Source organism: Ailuropoda melanoleuca, chromosome 9, assembly GCF_002007445.2.
Source record: "Ailuropoda melanoleuca isolate Jingjing chromosome 9, ASM200744v2, whole genome shotgun sequence".
Classification (NCBI taxonomy): domain Eukaryota; kingdom Metazoa; phylum Chordata; class Mammalia; order Carnivora; family Ursidae; genus Ailuropoda; species Ailuropoda melanoleuca.
This window is the reverse complement of record NC_048226.1, coordinates 93,846,464-93,865,566: the sequence shown is the minus strand read 5'-3', so window position 1 is coordinate 93,865,566 and position 19,103 is coordinate 93,846,464. Positions and strand designations below refer to the sequence as shown.

The window sequence follows — 19,103 nt, the reverse complement described above, 5'->3', positions numbered from 1 at the left end:
GAAAGGAGGAAGAAAGATGAACATATCACTAGATAAATAGAAGTTATAACAAAGGATCAACTGGAAAATGTAGAACTGAAAAATAACACTTTTCACTGAATGGGCTCAGTAGCAAAATAGAGATGACAGAGGAAAAGTCAGTAAACTTGATGATAGATCAGTAAAAATTATCCAGTTTGAACAACAGAGAATGAAAATGACTGAAAAAGAAATAGAACCTTAGGACTGGTGAGACAATACCAAAAAGTCTAAGAGTTATGTCATAAGAGCTCCAGATGGAAAAGAGAAAGAGTGTGGGGAAGAAAACTCTAATAAGAGACAATGGTTATTATCTTCCCAAGTGTCGCCAAAGACTTAAACTTAAGTAATAAATGTAGCATTGAATTGTTTATTATCGTTGTTATTGCTGATATTTATTGAACACTTTGTTCTGGGAATTAAGTCCTTTACATACTGATTTAGTCTTCAAAGAGTAATACATTGAAGTTCTTGCCCAAGGTCCCAGAGGTATTAAGTGGTAAAGACAAGAAGCAAATTCAAGAAGTCTGTGTCCAGTGAACGAGCTCTTAACCACAATGTAACATACTGTCTGGCTCATATACTGGATCAGTCTCTCCTCTGCACCCACATTCTCGATGGCAGTTACTTTATTGTGCTGTACTATGATTTTTTTTTCAAGTATGTGTAGTTCTTGGTGTAGTATCTAATATATGGAAGCTTAAAACATTTGAGGGAGAAAAGAACAACTATAATACAAGGTTGTCTTAGTCTGTCTGGGCTGCTATCACAAAATACTACACACTAGATGGCTTATAAACAATAGAAATTGTTCTGGAGGATGGAAGTCCAAGATCAGAGTGCCAGCATGGTTGGGTGAGGGTTCTTTTCTGATTGTAGACTTCTCATTTTGCCCTCACGTGGCAGAAGGGGAAGGGAGCTCTCTGGGCCCCTTTTTATAAGGGTACAAATTTTATTCATGAGGCCCCTAAACTCATGATTTAAACCCTTCTTGAAGTTTCTACCTCCTAATAACCCCACGTTGGGCATTAGGATTTCAGCATATGAATTTAAGGGGGGACCTAAACACTCAGGCCATAGCAAGGGTGAAAGTTATTTGTGAAGTGATTTACTATCTAATAAGACTAATTATTTTTAAGATGTATTTATTTATTTATTTATTTTAGAGAGATTTGAGAAAGAAAAAAGGGCACATGAGCAAACAGGGGAAGGGGCATGGTGAGAGGGAGATAGAGAATCTAAAGCAGACTGCATACTGAGCATGGAGCCTGACGTGGGGCTTGATCCCATGACCCTGAGATCACAACCCTAGCCAAAATCAAGAGCAGATGCTTAGCCATGTGAGCCACCCAGGTACCCCTCTGCTGACACTCTTATATCCCAAAGTATCTAGAATGCTTCTGGTACCTATAGCTGCTTAATTTTAAAAATTTTGTAGTTTGATGAACTAGGCATAAGACTACACCTTCCATAAAAAAACAGTGTTATCTAAAGATGCGCTGCCTCTAATGGTAACTGATTTCCTACCCTTAAGAAAGTCACTTAACCTTTGGAGACTCAGCGTCTTTTCTAAAAACAAGGAGAGAACGTTCCAGCGCCCAGCAAGTGTAGATTGTGGAGATTGATGGGGTCTTGTATGTGAAATGCTTTGGAGAGCACTGTGCAAATGACATTTCGTTTGCTTCAACTCATCTCAAGGCAGACAGGAGTAAAGGAAGCTCACTAGACAAAAGAGTTTGACAGGCTAGGGGAGGGAGAGACTAATTCCAGCTGGGACCATTGAAGGTATGTGGGGAAAGACTCAAACAAGCCAGGAAGGAGTTGTTTCATAGCAAGGAGGCCAAGGCCAGACTTACAGAGAGCTGTGTCCTTGCATGGCGAGCTCCCACCTCTGGAACTTACTTCTGACCTCCGCTTTCTCCCTTGAGCTTGGAAGAGTTATGATCTCAGGGAATATGCTCAAAATTGCGGCAAGCATTTGGAACACTTTGTAATCAGGAGAGAGAGCGAGAACACCACTCAGATGAAAAGCAGGAGATGAGGGAGGTTTGGAGATCAGCAGACTTTTGATAAAACGTCTTTGATTTTTTATATTTTTTTTCATTTTGGGGGGACTTTTCTTCTCCAAACTGAACCAAATTAGATTCTAGTCCAGTTGGGGAAACTAACAGTTGTGTCTTCCACTCTGTGCTTTAGCACGGATTTCATGCCAGTGTTTTTCAAACTTCAGTGTGAATAAGAATACCTTGAGCAGCTTATTTAAGGGGGCGGAAAAAAAAAAAGGACTCCCAGGCTGCATCCCCAGAACTGTTGATGCCGAGCCTACCTAGAGTTGGACCACAGTTCTTCCTTTTGACATGTGACCAGGTTGTCTTGATGTAGATGGTTCATTCTCACTGTGGACAAGACCAAAAATCGGTCCGTGCCAAAGCTGAGCACGTACTATTCGGCACTCGAAGCAGTTCCAACATTGCTTAGACTCCCTTCCAAACAGCAGCTTTGGGACGTCCGGAGAGCGAGATTTGAAATCCATGTTGGACTTTTCCAAATTCCTTTATTTCATTCTTTGCATTTTCGTCCATTCAGAAGCAAGAGTTTAAAAAACCAGATCTTGGCTTTGCAGATGCTGCTGGCCCAGAGCCACGTGTACCGCCCTGCCATAGTCAACCCAACCCCGCTGAGTTCTTTGACATCCCCATGGATGGTGAGCCCTCAGACCACATCTCCCTTTGAACTGTTTGCAGACAAAGTTCCCAAGACAGCAGCAAACTTTCATGCTCTGAGCCCTGGGGAAAAAGGACTTGGTTATAAAGGATCCTGCTTTCGCAGGATTATTCTGGGATTTCTGTGCCAGGGTGGTTACATCACACACCATAATGGTACGGACTGCAAGTCTGTCTATGGGGAGAAAGCTGATGATGAGAACTTCATTCTGAAGTATAGGGGTCCTGGTATCTTGTCCGTGGCAAAGGCTGGACCCCACACAAATGGTTCCCAGGTTTTCATCTGCACTGCCAAGCCCGAGTGGTTAGATGACAAGCAGGTGGTCTTTGGCAAGGCAAATGAGACAGGAATATTGTGGAATCCATGGAGCGCTCTGGATCCAGGAATGGCAAGAACAGCAAGAAGATCACTGTTGCTGACTGTGGACAAATCTAACAAACTTGACTTGTTTTATCTTAACTACCAGACTGTTCCTTCTGTAGCTCAGGAGAGCATCCCATCACCCCCATCTGCTTGAAATATCCTGTAATCTTTGTGCTCTTGCTGCCATTCTCTGGGTTCCATGTTTTTTCTTACTTCCCTCCAAGTCTTAGCTGGATGGCAGAATTAAGTTTATGATGGTGAAATAAAAACTAAACAACAACAAAACCAGATCTCATTAGTTAATTTTTACTTTAAACTCACTTAAGACCTTGGCCACTGCACCACCCAGTCCGGGAAGCGGTATAACGATGGTCTTTAGAAAGCAAGTTGAGGACACAGTTTTGTTTTCATACCAAACCAAATGCAGTATGCAACAGTCTCTTTTTTGACCTCCCCCCGGAAGAAAGAGAGGAAGAAACAATCAAGAACTAAACAAATAAAATTAAAATTACCTCCCTTTTATATTTTGGTGATGAAAAATGTTTCAAAGCCAAGGAACACTCACGGAAATGATAATTACCTTCTGCTTTCCTGGGGTAAGCATGGGGACATTTGGGTTGTAATGGTCTCATCAGAGTTGTATAAACTGCAGCATAAGCAATAAAAGTTCCCTGAACATCTGGGCTCTGTCTACCCTTTAAAGAGTTTGTGAGCATCAGATAAAGAAGACGTTAGGATGTTTTTATTTCAGGCCTTAGGGTGGTAACAGTGGTCCCATAATGCAGTTACAGCAAGTCTGAATTTCCGGAAGAAACCTATGAAAACTACTCTTCAAGAAGCTATGGCCTGAAGTCAAAGATGCGCCCAACTGAATCATGTCTTTCCAGAAAAAAACTAATTTCTCAGCCCTACAGCTCTGCTTACTCCAGTCCTCCTTGTGGAGAGAACACCAATACCAAAGAACATTTACCTGGGGCCAAGGAGTGTGTTGGGAGCTTTACAATCGTCATACGATTTCATCCACCCTACAGACCCCTGGGGCTGCCATTACTACCTCTATTTTATAAATGAGAGAACCAAGATTCAAACAGGTACGTAACTTGCTGAATACATATGGGTAGTAAGTGGCAAGATAATAATCCAGAATTGCCTGATTCATGCCCAAACTGCAAAATTCCACTTCATCATCACCTTGCAGGAAAGTCTATTTAACCCTGCCCCCCTCAATCTGAGTAGACAGTCCTTTTTTTCCCTCATTATAGTATCTGTTTTTGTTTTAACTTTTTTTTTTTTTAAGTAGACTCCATGCCCGGTGTGGAGCCCAACACAGGACTTGAACTCACGACCCTGAGAGCAAGAACTGAACTGAGATCAAGAGTCAGATGCTTAACCGACTGAGTCACCCAGGTGCCCCTGTTTTACATTTTTGAGCCACAGTTGTCTCATATGTAAGGTGGGAATAATGATCCTGCCTCACTGTATGTTTTAAGTGAAAATATATGAAATGCATCTAGAATATACTTGCTACGTAGCACACGCTCCACAAATAGTTTCCTAGCAACTTCCTTTACTGACATAGTGCTGGCAGCATAGCATGGATTCAGTAGGGGCTGTTGTCTGACAAATACATTCGTATCGGGGAGCTGAAGGGACCCAGTAATCAACGTTCTTCTTTCTCACACAAGTTCTAAACCAAATGAAGTACAAGACAAAGGAATGAAGTTCATGGAGGCCAAAACCCCTTGCTTAGTGATAAGAAGATGCTATTGGACAATTCAGCTTATATGTTTAGGGCAGGCGGGCTTAGACTGAACTTAGACTGAACCCCGAGATCAGGTACATTTACTCACTCTTCCACAGGCAAGTTGCAGAGCCACAGGCTTGCCAGGCCGAAGGTACAGTACAGTCCCTACAGGAGGCAAGAGAAAGGGGCTGGCCCATTTGTGTCCAGCTTCTTTTCCAAGCCCACTGATCAGGTAACTCTTCCGTCCTCGCTAGTGGATGAGCAAAGAGTGGGTCATCATCTTGAAATATCCAGGAAAAGCTTTTCTCATGGGGACCACGAGGGCAGAGGAAGTCTGCAGCCCAACAACCCAAATGACTGCATGAATGCCCGCATCCTTCCAGTATCCCTGTGTCTCCCTGCTTGCTGGACTCTTGGTGCCCAGACCCCACCCCACTCTCCTTCACCAACCTTCTCAGTTGGAAGAATTTCAGGTGCTAATGTGGGAACTCAAACTACCCTTGTAAGGCCTGACTCTTACCTTGTGACTCAGTCACTGGCCTCAACTTCTGTCCTCCTAACCAAGTTCTCACTCCATGTCTGATTTTGAATAATTGGAACGCTATTCCCATGACTGAGACCCTCTCCTGCTCCTTTTTATAACGGCTCCAGTATTCCCAGGCTGGGGTGGTACTTGCTGATGTGAAGCCTTCATGATGTTAATGCTCCCCCAACCAGGGGCTCTTAAAGCTGGAAGAGAAATGAAGCAAAGACCAAGAATAGAAGAATCTACATAATGAGGGAGATGTATGCTGGAACTCAGGCTTTCTGGCATCCAGGTCAATGTCTTTTGAATCACCGATTTAGAAGTAAACGGAAGAGAAGGTTGGGCCTCATTCCCACCATTTGTGCAGCCTGATAATGGAATTCCACCAAATCCCAGGTGATGTCAGCAGATATGAATACTGACCAAGCAGGAGACTTCTTAATAAAAGAAGGGTTCCTGAGCCTAGGGCCACTGAGGACAAAACATACAGTGAAACAGGATTATTTTCCTATTTTACATATGAGACAACTGTGGCTCAAAAATGTAAAAGAGAGGTGCCTGGGTGGCTCAGTCAGTTAAGTGTCTGAGTCTTGATCTCAGCTCCAGTCTTGATCTCAGGGTCGTGAGTTCAAGCCCTGCATTGGGCTCCACACTGGGCATGGAGCCTACTTAAAAGAACAACAACAAAAAAAGGTAAACAACAACAGAGAAAAAGTTGTGCCTGGTAAGCATAGGTAGTAAATGTTGTCTTTAAAGACACTCCAGTCTAATAGAGGAAACCTGGCACTCATTCATTCATTCACACATTGAATAAATATTTATTGAGTGCTGTATGTGCCAGGCACTTTTGTAAGTACTGGTCACTTAACAAAGATGAGGCCAGACAAAAATCCTGCCCTTATGGAGTCTGCATTCTTTCAGGGGAAGACAGACAATACACCAACACAAGCCTAATATGCTGTAATATCATAAGAAGCATGGAATTATAAATAGGGAGTTCTGAGAGCAGTGGTGGTTATTTTATTTATTACTTAATTTTAGTCCAGGTATCATTAGCACACAGTGCTATCTTAGCTTCAGGTGCAGAACATAGTGATTCGACATGTCCACACATCCCCGGGACTCATCATGACAAGCGTGCTCCTTGACCCTCATCAACTATTTCAAGGGGTGGCTACTTTGAATAGACTAATCAGGGAAGGACTCTGACATCTGGACAGAGACCTCAAGGTGTTGATGGAGCAAACGCTGCAGATTCCAGGGAAAGGAGGGAGGGTTCTAGAAAAAAAACAATAACAAGAACATAGGCTTGGAGGCAAGGGTGCTTGATGTGCTTTTGAAGCAGGAAGAGAACTAGTGCAGCTCTAAGAGTGGCAGAAGACTGGGTTAGCATGGCTTCGGAGTACAGACATAACCTGGGCGTGGGAAGACATAGGGTGAGATAGGAGGGTCATGAGTTTCACACCAAGCAAGGGAGTAGCAAAAGCAAAGGTACTAGTTACGCTCTCTAAAAAAATCCTGAACAGGAATTAGGAGACTCCACAACTGTGTAGTTTGATGATCTTGGGAAGGCATTCTCCCTCTCTGGACCTCAGCTTCCTCCTTAAAATAAACAATCACAGGGGTGTCTGGGTGGCTCAGTCGGTTGGGCATACGACTCTTGATTTCAGCTCAGGTCATGATCTCAGGGTCGTGGGTTCCACACTGGGCATGGAGCTTACTCGGGATTCTCTCTCTCCCAATCTCCATGCCCCTCCCCCACTCCATAAATGAATAAACACATAAATAAGCAATTATACAAGCACATCTCCAAGTTCCCTTCAAATTCTGAACTTCTAAAACTCAATACTTTCACCATTCCAGCTCAGACAGAGGGAGAAAAGGCCAGGAAGTGAACAAACATTAGGGAAAGCATCCCCAAATGTTTTGCAGTTTCTTAGAAATAGATAAGTAGAATTCAAGCTCTGAAAACAAATTAATACCCATCCCCCACCCCCAGCTCCAACCACTGCCTGAGGGATCTCAGAAAATTAAAAACAGTATGTGTTCCCCCTTGGATTTATTTTTAATTTCTGAATGCAAATATTTGAAAGGAGAGGTTGAAAAATACAGCAACGATCTGTAAATCAAAACCCTTGTCTTCAGCAGGGTATGGAAGAGCAAGTACTGTTGATATACTCTGATGGCTGGTATGAGAGAGGTAGATAGATAGATTGACAGATGGGTACATGCCTGAACAGGCATTCCCTGACTTAGGATGTTTCCCCTTGGGATTTTCAACTTTATGATGGTGCAAAAGAGACACCCATTCAGTAGAAGTCATACGAGTTTGGATCTTTTCCTAGGCTAGCGACATGCAGTACAAACCTCTTGCAATCAGCTAGCGATTATGAGTATAAACAACTGATACACTTACAACCCTTCTGTTTGTCACTTTCAGTACAGTATTCAGGAAATTACATGAGATAGTCATGTAATTTATCAAATAGACTCCATGTTAGATGATTTTGCCCAACTGTAGGCTAACGTCAATGTTCTGAGCATGCTTAAGTTAAGCTATGATGTTTGGTAGGTTAGGTGTCTTACATGCATTTTGGATTTAGGATATTTTTCAACTTATGGGCTTATTGGGACATAACCCCATCATAAGGCAGGGAAAATCTGTATTTCTATAGAGAGAATGTGTGTATTTGTGTGTGAAATTTTGCTGCTCCAAGTTACCCCATGTTTGTCCTGGTTCCATTAACATCCAGCTCAGCTGTGAAAGACACTAATTGTCCCTGCAGACACTTCTAGTATTGCTCTTACTGTAACCTACTGAATGGACATTCTCACTTTGATGCCACTCAGACTCCATCCATGTGTACTTTGCTCTTACAGCTAGGCTTCCGTATCTCACTAGATAAGGTGAGGTGTAGCTCACGTGCCTATACATTAGAAGAATACACACATATGTGCACCGACGCCTTTCTACTTCTCTCGTACTTGACTATAAGAAAGTCAAGTTCCCCTGGTACAAGTTCCTGTGGTACAAGGCCCATGGGTAACTATAAAGTTAAAACCCCTGCTGGCTGAAATAGAAGGCAGTGAGCCAGTCATTTATTGAGAACATCTCAAGTTTTAAGTACTTGGTCCTATGTTGTTGCATTTAAACCTTAAAAGAGAACTGTATGGTCTTCCTGGACTGAAGAAGGGCATTCCAGTCCATAAGCACATGTAAAAATCCCACATCTGCAAAGACCAGATGAAATAAAGTAGTGAAGTGCCTGACACACAAAAGGACCCCAATAAACACCAGTTTCCCTAAAGCACACATTCTCTTTTACGGCCATTTAGCCATTTAATCTTGTTTTATCATTAGAGTCTTTACCAAAATTTTCTCCAGGAGCCACTTGATACCTTCCAAACCATCCTTCAGTAACACAAACAACTGGTATTCTCAACCTGGAGGGCTGCTCCCCCAATTCTAGAACCATTCAGCTATAGTCAGAAAGCTTGCATCAGTGGAGGAGGGCAGGACCATTAATTGGCCCCAAAAAGGAAAATTCTGGTGGAATCACTTCAGCTTCAATTATCATCTGTATGGCCGACTCCCAAATCTTTGCTTCAATCCAGACCTCCGTTCCACATTCTAAGACAGTAAATACCAACTACCTCCTTGACATTTATACTTGAGAGCCCTCAGGTCCTTCACATGGATAAGGTCCAAAATACAGCCATCTCCCTACCCCATGCAGTGGAACTGCATCTCCCCACCACCCTGTGTTTCCCACAAGGTAGATGACACCGTCATTCTCCTGGTTGTCTCAGTTACAAGCTCACACCCTAAGTAAGACACTAGAAGTCAGAAAGTTCCAGATGCTTCCACCTGCAACTTCATAACCATTTGTTTAACAAAAATCTATTGATCACATACTGTGTTTCAGGAATCGTGCTAGATGCCACGGGAAGTGGCAAGAAAAATAGTTATTTCATGAATATCCTGAGATGAGGCTAAAGATAAGGAATGGGCTACTCATGGTTTGGGAACCTCATTGTTTCCCAACACTGGGAACCTCAGTGTTCCATTGGGAACAATGGAATGGTTTGAAGAATTGAGTTGGGAAGGGGTGGGGGAGAATGAAATACTGCACCAGTCAACAAGGGGTTAGGAGCTCAGGGTGTGTATGACGGAGGAGAAGACAGGCTTGGACTTCTTCAGGGGCAGAGGTAGGCAAGAAAATGAGTTCTGAGCATCTCATGGAGGACAGTGTCCAGCCTTCCTCCTGCTCTGAGACCTAGAGGTCTAATCTAGAAGCTTCACAAGAGGAACAAGGCAGCATCCTACCTGGCTACTCTCTCAGGCAACTCTCTGGGGCACCTGTCATTAAATCTGCCTCCTACAACTTCCAAATCTCTCCACTTCTCTCCAGAACAACTACTCTACCCCAGATCATATCAGCACTTGTCTATGATGGGGTTCGGACAGGCTGCCCCCTAATATGCCACTTTGGCATATTGGTTATTTTGAATTAAAGTTACTTAAGAAACAGCTAGTACAAGAAGGACACACTGACCCTCCTTTGTCCTTCTGAAAGCAGGAAACAAGTTTCCCATGTGAAAGGTGCCCTCCCTGTATCAGGAGAGAGAGAGAGAGAGAGAGAGACATCCTTGTCACCAGACAAAGGGAATTTAGGGCCAAATAGGCTGTGTAAGCAAACCTTGTTACTTTTTCACTAATTTGCTACTCCAAGCCCAAACTTCTTTGTCTTGTCATTCTTCGCAAATGTATTGTTTCTCTGGAAGGTATAAAAGCTGCCTGCTTTGTTCATTGCTTTGAATCTCAGGTTTCTATGAGTCCCTGTCAGTATATTCGCACTCCAGTTATTCTCATGGGACTGTGCTTTTAAACCTGTGTCTCCTTGAGATCTCTAGTAGTCTTTCATTTTAGTCACTTTTACTCGTCCTTCAAGTATCCACTGTGACACCACTTCTTCCAAAAACATCCCTTATAGGTGACATGCTCTGTGTTTCCCTTTCATAATAATTGTCATTCTGTATTCTAATTGCCCATCTATCCCTTCTTAACCTACTATTACATTGTGAGAACCTTAACATTCTTGATGCCTAGAAGTATATCTTATTCACTGTTGAATGGCTGATTGCTAACACATGGCCTGGTGACATTAGAGGTGCTCATAGCTATGTGTTATAGTTATTTGAAGAATGATGGGATGGGGCTGTCACGGATGGTCACACAGCTGGCATTGGAAATTATACTAATATGGAAATTATATCAATCTTATTTTAATCCCAGCATCTTTATTCATAATCTGGATGCATTTGGTTAAGCACTAAGCCCTAGTTTTCTTATCTAGAACCCTCATAGGGTCAGCATGAGGATTTAATGAAGTAATATGTATTAGGCATCTTGCAATAATTACTGTTCAAAATCAGGCAAAGATCTTTAATTTTTTAATTTATTTTTTATTTAAATTCAATTAGCCAAGTTATAATGCAGCATTAGTTTTAATATGATGTTCAATGATTCATTAGTTGAGATAACACCCAGCGCTCATTGTATCTTGTGCCCTCTTTAACGCCCATCACCTAGTGCCATATTCTTAAATCTGAGATCTTTTAGATTTCCTAAGATCTTTCCACATTTGTTTTCCTTTTAAAGATTGTTCTTGCTTTTAATTACAGTCAGATTTCCCCCAAATAACCATTTGGATCAGAGTCCTGGGAGGTGGAAAATGGGCGGTTGGTGTGATTTGCTCCTGGAATAAAGAGTCCCGATACTAAATAAAATGAAGTTAACTTTCTCTTGCCTCTTGACATAGTTGTCACCGAGATTTCTGTCACCCTCTCCAAACTCAAGCTACTTTGTTCCTCTAAGTTTTAGGAAACTGCCTCTGGATCCAGGAAATGCCAGTGGCATCAATGTCATGTTAGGAAGCCTAGGACAATGATATATGACACATGAAGTCAGGCAGCCTCTGCCAGATGGATGAGGGGGAAGCCTCTTGTTAACACGGAGGGCCCTTGGTCTGGCAGTCCCTCAGGGCCGGTTTCAAGGGCACCATAAAGACAGACAGAGGCAACCAGACAAATGGCTTTGGACAGAGAGGGCAGTCCTTCCCTGGTAGAGGCAAAACAGGCCCAGCATGTGGAATCAGAAACTCTAGGTGGATGAAGGAAGGCAGAGCTGCGGGTTCTGAATCATCCTGAAGATTTGGTATTTATGGGAGCCCTGGGCCATTTTTCATATGAAATATACAAACCCTGTAGAGGCCATGGGAAGTGCAGATCGGAGGAGAGTATCTAGAGGCAGATGGGCCACATGATCTCTATCTAAGGCAACAAACGACAGAGTTTGGTAGAGAGAGTAGGAATGGAAAGCGGGGTTGGGTAGGAGAGAGAAGACAAAGAAAGAATCAACAGAGGCTGAAAACTGATTAGAGGTTGAGTTTAGAGAAATGAAGCCTCTCCAACTAGGAGAAAGATGGAACCAACAAACAAGGGCGATCAAGGTCAGGAGACACATCCATACCAGTCACTATACTAGGAATATGCTGTGAGTTGACAACAGAAGGACAGGAGGTACTTCCATCTCCCTTGGGTGGCCACGGAGTCACATGGGACGGCGTCCACACAATGTCTCGACATCCAGTCAGTCTGCTCTAAAATTCAGTCAAACCCTCCGTGTCACCACCTGTGGAAGCAAGAGGCTGACAGGATGAGCTCTGTACTTCCTCATGATTTCTCCTTGCCTGGATTTATGCATCCTGGCTGTCGGAAAACGATAAACTGAGTCACAACGATGGCACAGGACCTAGGGGCAGCATGGAGCATGTCTGTTTCTCAGGATCTCGACTTTAGGTGTATCAAAGGCTCACAGGGTCGGGAGGAAGGGCGTTAGAGAAAGAAAAACAGAAAATCTAAGAAACCAAAGGGTGACATCCATTGCACTCCCTGCAGCAATGGGTCTATTTTTACATCTGCCGCATGGGGCAGAGGGCTTATGTTGTCATTTCAAGCACCACTTCCTCTTGACCAAGGCAGCATTACATGTGACAGCCCTGAAATCAGAACATCTCTCCGGGCAGCAGAGCAGACTTCTAATTGTTCTGGGTATCCAAAGTTACAGCAACCATCCCAGCTTGTCCCAGCTGCCTTGCAAAAGAGAGATCATTAGTCCCCTAGACAGAAAACACTGAGGTTTCAAAAAATGAATAAAACACCCTACAAAACAATGCCTTCATTGTGATACAGTCTGCTTGTGTTATAAAGGAGCTCAGGTCAGCCTTCGCAGATACTAGAATGATCTCTCCATTTTTTTTTTAAGTGTCAGTAGAAAGTAGGATCTAAGAGAGACAAAGAAAAATGTGTAAGACCAATATCTTGGGGCACAGAAAAAGGATTCTAAAAATAACAATGGCTGCTTTGTGTACATTTCCTTTATTTCTCTATCCCCAGTGCCTGGTCCCAGGTCTAGAACATTAATAAGTGTCTGTAGGCTGAATGGGTTAATAAAGTAATAATAGTCAACGTTATTCCCCTACCTGGAATGCCCTTCTCCCCTGTTTCTTTAACTAGAAAATTCCTATTCCTATTTTTTGTCATATTACAAATCCCATGTGAAATATCACTTCCTGGGAGAAATCGTTTCTGTCAACGAAGATGGGAAGTATGTCTCTCCATAGTTACCTCTAACCCAGTGTTGGTTTACTGGAGGCGCCAGTATGTGAGCTGTGTTTTATCAGTTCTCTTATTTGTCTCTGAGAAACCTAAAGTCAAAAACCACTTCTTTTTCTCTTACTCTCTCTCCCTCTCTCAAATGTCTGGTATAATTTGGCACATAGTAGGTTCACAATACATTTGGGTTGACAAACTGCTCTGAGAGACATTGGGGAAAAAATCCTGTCAGAGATTAATAACAGATGGAAGACAGGGACCAGGGAGAGGGAAAGGTCAATGATAAATAATCCCCGACAGTGATTGCTTCTGCCTTGCAACACAACATTTCTTTCCTTGACATCAGTAAGTGATCCACGCATTCCTTACAAGCCCGATAGAATCTGTCAGCCATGATTTCCTGCAGGAAGGCTTTCTGCCACGAAGTTGCAAATAAAAGATAAAAATGTGAACGATGTCTTCAGTATGGTAGCTGCCTTTTTTATAATCTTCCCCGATTGTTTCTAAAGCCCAAGTTTGTGGGTGGTCTTCTGGAGACCAGCTTTCCTGTCACAAGTGGGAACAAAGCTCTGAATACCCTCCCCAAAGGGAATCGTTCTGTGCAGCCAATTGGATCCTATTCTAGGCTTTCCTGTTTCCTCCTAAATCACCATATATTTTTTGAAGTTTAATGTGCTGTCTAATAGACGGAGGACCACTCCCCTTCCATAAAGCAAGTGAATCAAGATGCAGATTTTTTTGGCACTTTTCCCTAAGAAAAGTCAGTCACATGCATGGACTTGCTTTGTCTTTTCCAGGGAACAACCCCTAGATCTGTCCGGATCTTCACGTCAGTGTTCCACCTTATCTTCCCCCACTGGCACATTAAATTCCACACATCTAATATCTAACAACATCTCCTTCCTCTACCCTGCCAAATCAGCTTCCCGTGCGGACCCCCTTATTCTCAGGTGTGATGACAGCTCTCTCCAGTCACCCAAGCTCAAAGCCAGGGGCATCTCATGTCAGAGTGGAGCCTTCTAATGGATTTCTTTGTCACTAGTCCCTTGCACATCGCCTCCAGAATTATAGCCATGAAGCTCCATTTCTTTTAGTATAAATTCCAAACTACTCAGTCTGGCCTTCAAATCTCTGCAAAATTGACTCTTAGTTACCACTCCAGGCTATTTCCTGAAAAATCCCCCAAGAACATTCTACTGAGTCACCAGTTCCTGTTCCTGAAACAGACCCCAGCCCTCAGATTCCTCATCCCGGATTCAATTGCCTTTATGGTTCTGGTTCTTGTCCCAGTGCCTGGGCTACTTAAGGCCTTGGGTCTGATTCCACTTAAAGCCCAGATGCTGGTCGCCAGTGTTTACCTTGACTCTATACTCAGAAGCTCACAGGCCAAGCCAAGGCCACTTCCAGCCCTCACTTGATTCCCAGGACCCAGAGCAAGGCGCGCTGCCCAGGGTCACTGTTTGTCCGGATAGAAAGTTCAGAAAGTAGCCAAGTGAGGGCATCCTGGCATCTAAAGATGAAAGTGAGATCATCAAATGAAGAGAGAGTAGCCCATCATAAGATGAAAAGACATGAAGGAAAGATCTCAGATGCATTGCTCCATCTGGGTGAATCAATGGGTACTCTTTCAGTTACGATTGACAGAGATCCAACTCCAACCAGCTTGAGCCATAACAGGAAAAAATTAGCTCGCGTCACTTAAAAATCCAGGGATATATTTGTCTCCATATTTGGTTGAATATAAGCGTGCAGGTCATGTCCTTTGGCGTCTTTCTCTCTCCATTGTTAGGTTCTTCTCTTCACTGTGTTCTCCAGGCAGGACTTCTCCCTGTGCGAGCAGGCTTTAAGCTCCCATCCTACCTGTTCAGCAGCTTCAGAGAAGAGTGCCTCTTTTACAGCAGTTGTATCAAATTCAGGATTGTTTCTCAGTGAAATGCCTGAAACCCAATCCCCCTCCCTGAATTAATCACTGTGGCCAGGGAAAGAAATATACCGCCAGGAAATTCAGAGTACTGTAAGAAGGGGGAAATACTAGATGCTGGGTAGTAAAAACAACCAACGTCCACCATGATAAGAGAATCTAGAGGATACAGGACGCGGTGCATGTTGGAGGCCTGAGTCTTGGGGATTGGAGGTGGTTCTCATTGCTTGTAGATCCCATGCTTGGTCTCTCTCTTATGCTTTGGTCCATGTGAGAAGGGTCATGGATGATGATGAACCAGAGAAATACAGCTTCCCTATCTCCATATATAGAGCACACACACACACACACACACACGCACACACACACACACATCTGCTTCTAAGTGGAACACATCCTATTTAGATCAATATTCAGAAGAAAATCTATGCACTGATCAACTCTCTGGGTCTACCAATAAAAAACTCTATCGTAGTCTAGGTGGAAGGTTAGGAGAGTGACACATGGTTATGAAGGAACAGCCTCAGAGAACTTTAAAAGGCAAAAGGCTCTTCCATCCAGGTTGTGAAAGTGAGCCCACCGATTCACCCCAAGCAACTTACTTACCTTTCAACAGATTGAGCTTCGTTAGGGAGTTCTTCTCACTCCAGCACCTTCTGTCTGGGTGTGACTCCTCACTGACCACAATCTAAAGACTTTCCTGCTCTGTGCTGGGGACTAGGATTGAGGCACCCTCTGATCCCCCCACCCCCAATCTAGGCCCTAGGTTAAACACATTCCAAAACGTTTCTTCAAGGCTCAGGTCAAATTCCTCTCTCTCCCACAAATGTTCCCAAGACCCTTATTTTAAGTTAGTTTCTCCCTCCCCCAAACTCCATGGCATGTTGTGTATTCTGCTCTGACAGCACTTATCACAGTCTGTGTTTGAATTAACGTTATTTATGTATGTGTCTGTCTTCACTGATAGACTGTGAGCTCTCAACAGGTCTGGAATAGCTCTTACTCCTCTCCGTATCCCCCCCCACCAGTGTCAAATGCAGCCCTCTGCACTGAGAAGATCCCCAACAAATGTTTGCTAGGTTGCTGAAACCAATCGTGTTGGCTCCTGGCACAACATTTTTCAAAGGCCTCACATTAACTATAGCACTGCTTCTAACTTTAAAAAAATCTATGTTCCCTTTAAGAACTAAAAATCTCTTGCTTTCGGTTGGGATCGGAGGGGTCTGATAAATAATCTGTTCTCCTCTCCACTCATGTTCTGAACCAGTTAAAACGTTAGACAAGCATTAAAACAGGAAGGGATTTAAAGCAGCTTTATTGCTGATAAAAACTGAATTAGGAAGTGGCTAAGGTAGATGCTTCCTAAGTCTAAACATGGGCTCATACCCTTTTGAAATGCAGAGCAGAACATGAGCAGAGCAATAATTTGTGTGTATTGTGGATATGGGACTCCCAGGAGGGAGGCTGAGCTGTGGATGCCTGTTCTTTCTTCTCCCACGGTCAACAAGCCACTCTTCCACCTATGAGGAGGAGTGACAGAATGGTAAAGACATGGTTTGACGGTCACTGTCATGAAAATTCTCTTGCGATGGAAGGAAACATCAGGAGCAGTGATGTGGTCTTCAACAAACACCTTCCTTCTTTAGTTCGTTCACTAAATTACAAAGTAAATGACTGTTCATCACCTACTTTGTCCCAAGTACCATGCAGAACTTGAGATACAGTGGTGAACAGGGCGGCACAATTCCAGGGTCCAGGAGCCTGAAAGCGTGGAGTAGTAAGACCCGATGGCAAACGTCGCCATCACAGGGGAGCTGTGGAAGTAGCCAGACTGAGAGGCACAGGAAAGCCTCCTGCAGTTGTGCCATTTTGGCTGGGACTTGACGAATGAAGGGTTTTAGAGCGGTGAAGGAAACAGGAAGAGTGGAGACACAGGAGGAAAAAGGGAAAGTAGAGGACAGAGTTCCAAAGAGAGAGAAGAGAATATACAAAGAGCTTGAGGGTCTATGTCTATGTGGGCTTGACAAACTCCATTCCATAGAAAAATCCCATGCAAAAAAAAAAAAAAAAATCCTCAATATCCTGGCTATTTTACCTCCAAGTTCCAACTTCCCCAAATATTTCAAAACTACATACAGAGGCCCACAATGTACTTAGTATTGGATTTTCATGTTCCCCTCACTCTGCCTCATGCTAAAATAAAAAGCAGATTGTCAAAGTACCAAGTGCTATGGTGGTTGGAAATATAAAGGGGTTAAGCGACAGACAGACAGTGATTCTAGAGAGAGTATGGCTGAAAGAGAGAGCCAGGGAGAAAAACACATAATCATGAGGACTGGAGGCGGGAGTATCAGCCCTAAAATAATTCTTAAGGGAAAGAGATAATTTAAACTTGTAGACATCCTTCATAAATCCAGCCAAATTCAAACAAAACCCACTTGGAGGTTTTGGCAGTATTTTTATTCTTGCTCTGGAAAAAAATAAAAAGTCTCCGTTATCAAAATCTTAATTATCAGAAGTATCTAAACATGAGACGGCAGAGAGACCAAAAAAGGCTCTGTTCTATTTCGCATTCCACTAGCTCCAACTAGGCTGACCCTAATAGCAGTGATGAGTAGGCCCCATGCACGCACCACTGCTTGGGAACCCAATTCCCCAAATCCATCAATAAAACCTGGATAACAGGGGTGCCTGGGTGGCTCAGTCGTTGGGAGTCTGCCTTCCCGGGGTCCTGGGATCGAGCCCCACGTCGGGCTCCTCCGCTGGGAGCCTGCTTCTTCCTCTCCCACTCCCCCTGCTTGTGTTCCCTCTCTCGCTGGCTGTCTCTATCTCTGTCAAATAAATAAAATCTTAAAAAAAAACCTGGATAACAACCATGACCCTTCAAAGGCAACTGACCAGGCAACACAGATGGCAAATGTGAACTCCTCCTACCCTGCCCCCTCGTTTGCACTCTTCCATTAACGCCACAGTGTATCAAAGCTAGAAGAAGCCTCAGAGACCATCTTGTCCTACCTCTTCATTGTACACCTAAGTCAGTTCGAGCCCAGGGAATTGATGTGATCTCCCCAGCACCCCGCAGCATGCCCGTGGCAGGGCCAGATTTAGCACCCAGACCTCTGCTCCTTGGTCAGTGCTTTCATACTCGTTGGGTTCCAGTCAGTGCATTGAAAGCAACTTCAAAGCAGGCAATACCTAAAGAGAACGATGTTAGTTGCATCATGGATTAAAGCCACATTTGAAGATGAGTAGTCAAGTGGGCTTAGTAACATTCCTCTGAAATGAATTTAGCTCCTAAAACTTCAGACTTTCCTTGCGGGGGGGTGGAATCTGTTCCATTAAGGTAGCTACTGGGTAGAAGGTGAAGGTCAGAAGGCTTCCCTACGGGAAAGGCATGCAGATCCCCAAAGGAAAGCCAGAGAAAGATAAGCCATTCATGCCAAACTCCTCCCAAATTCATCATTCAGATAGGTCAGCCCTTTTCTGATTCAGGTGGAGATGGGGAGCAATGACAGTGGGACAAGAGGCCAAGAACATTATTCTAATGGAGATCCTGTCATAGAAAACAGAAGGTCAGGATAAAAAAGGTCTCCCCCTAACATGTCAAAGTGGTTTTTTTTTTAATCTTAACTCACAGAGCTTAAACATTAACTCAGGATCCCCAAAATATAGTCAACCCTTGCAAAAGAAGACGAGCAATCTATCAATCAATCAATTCTTGCTTCCTTTCTTCATGAAGCCATTCCTTCAATGCCTGCAGGTAAGCTGTAAACTAATATGGACCATTATACCTGCGGGTAAGCTGTAAACATTTTGTTTCCAGTATAGGTCAGACAGCCCTAGAATGTGTAAGACAGACAGGACTTAAATGAACTCCAAGGCCATGTTGTACGTAAAACTGAAAAATTCATCCTCTGTTCTACTCAGTGATGTCCAGTCTCCTAACCTACGAGAGCTCGTCAGAGGTTCCGCAAGGTCAGATAGCAATCTAAAGGCACCTCCACTTCTACAACAAGAAACCAGTGTACAAAGATCAAGTATCCTTGGGGCGCCTGGGTGGCTCAGTCGTTAAGCATCTGCCTTCGCCTCAGGGCCTGATCCCAGGGTCCTGGGATCGAGCCCCGCATCGG

The 19,103-nt window shown here is 43.6% G+C and overlaps 1 pseudogene; it reads left to right on the top strand.

Annotated features, from left to right (window-relative positions):
• The window catches only part of LOC100475138, a 47,407-nt pseudogene extending 44,230 nt beyond the window's left edge, over positions 1–3,177 (top strand).
• The last annotated feature ends 15,926 nt before the right edge of the window (positions 3,178–19,103 follow it).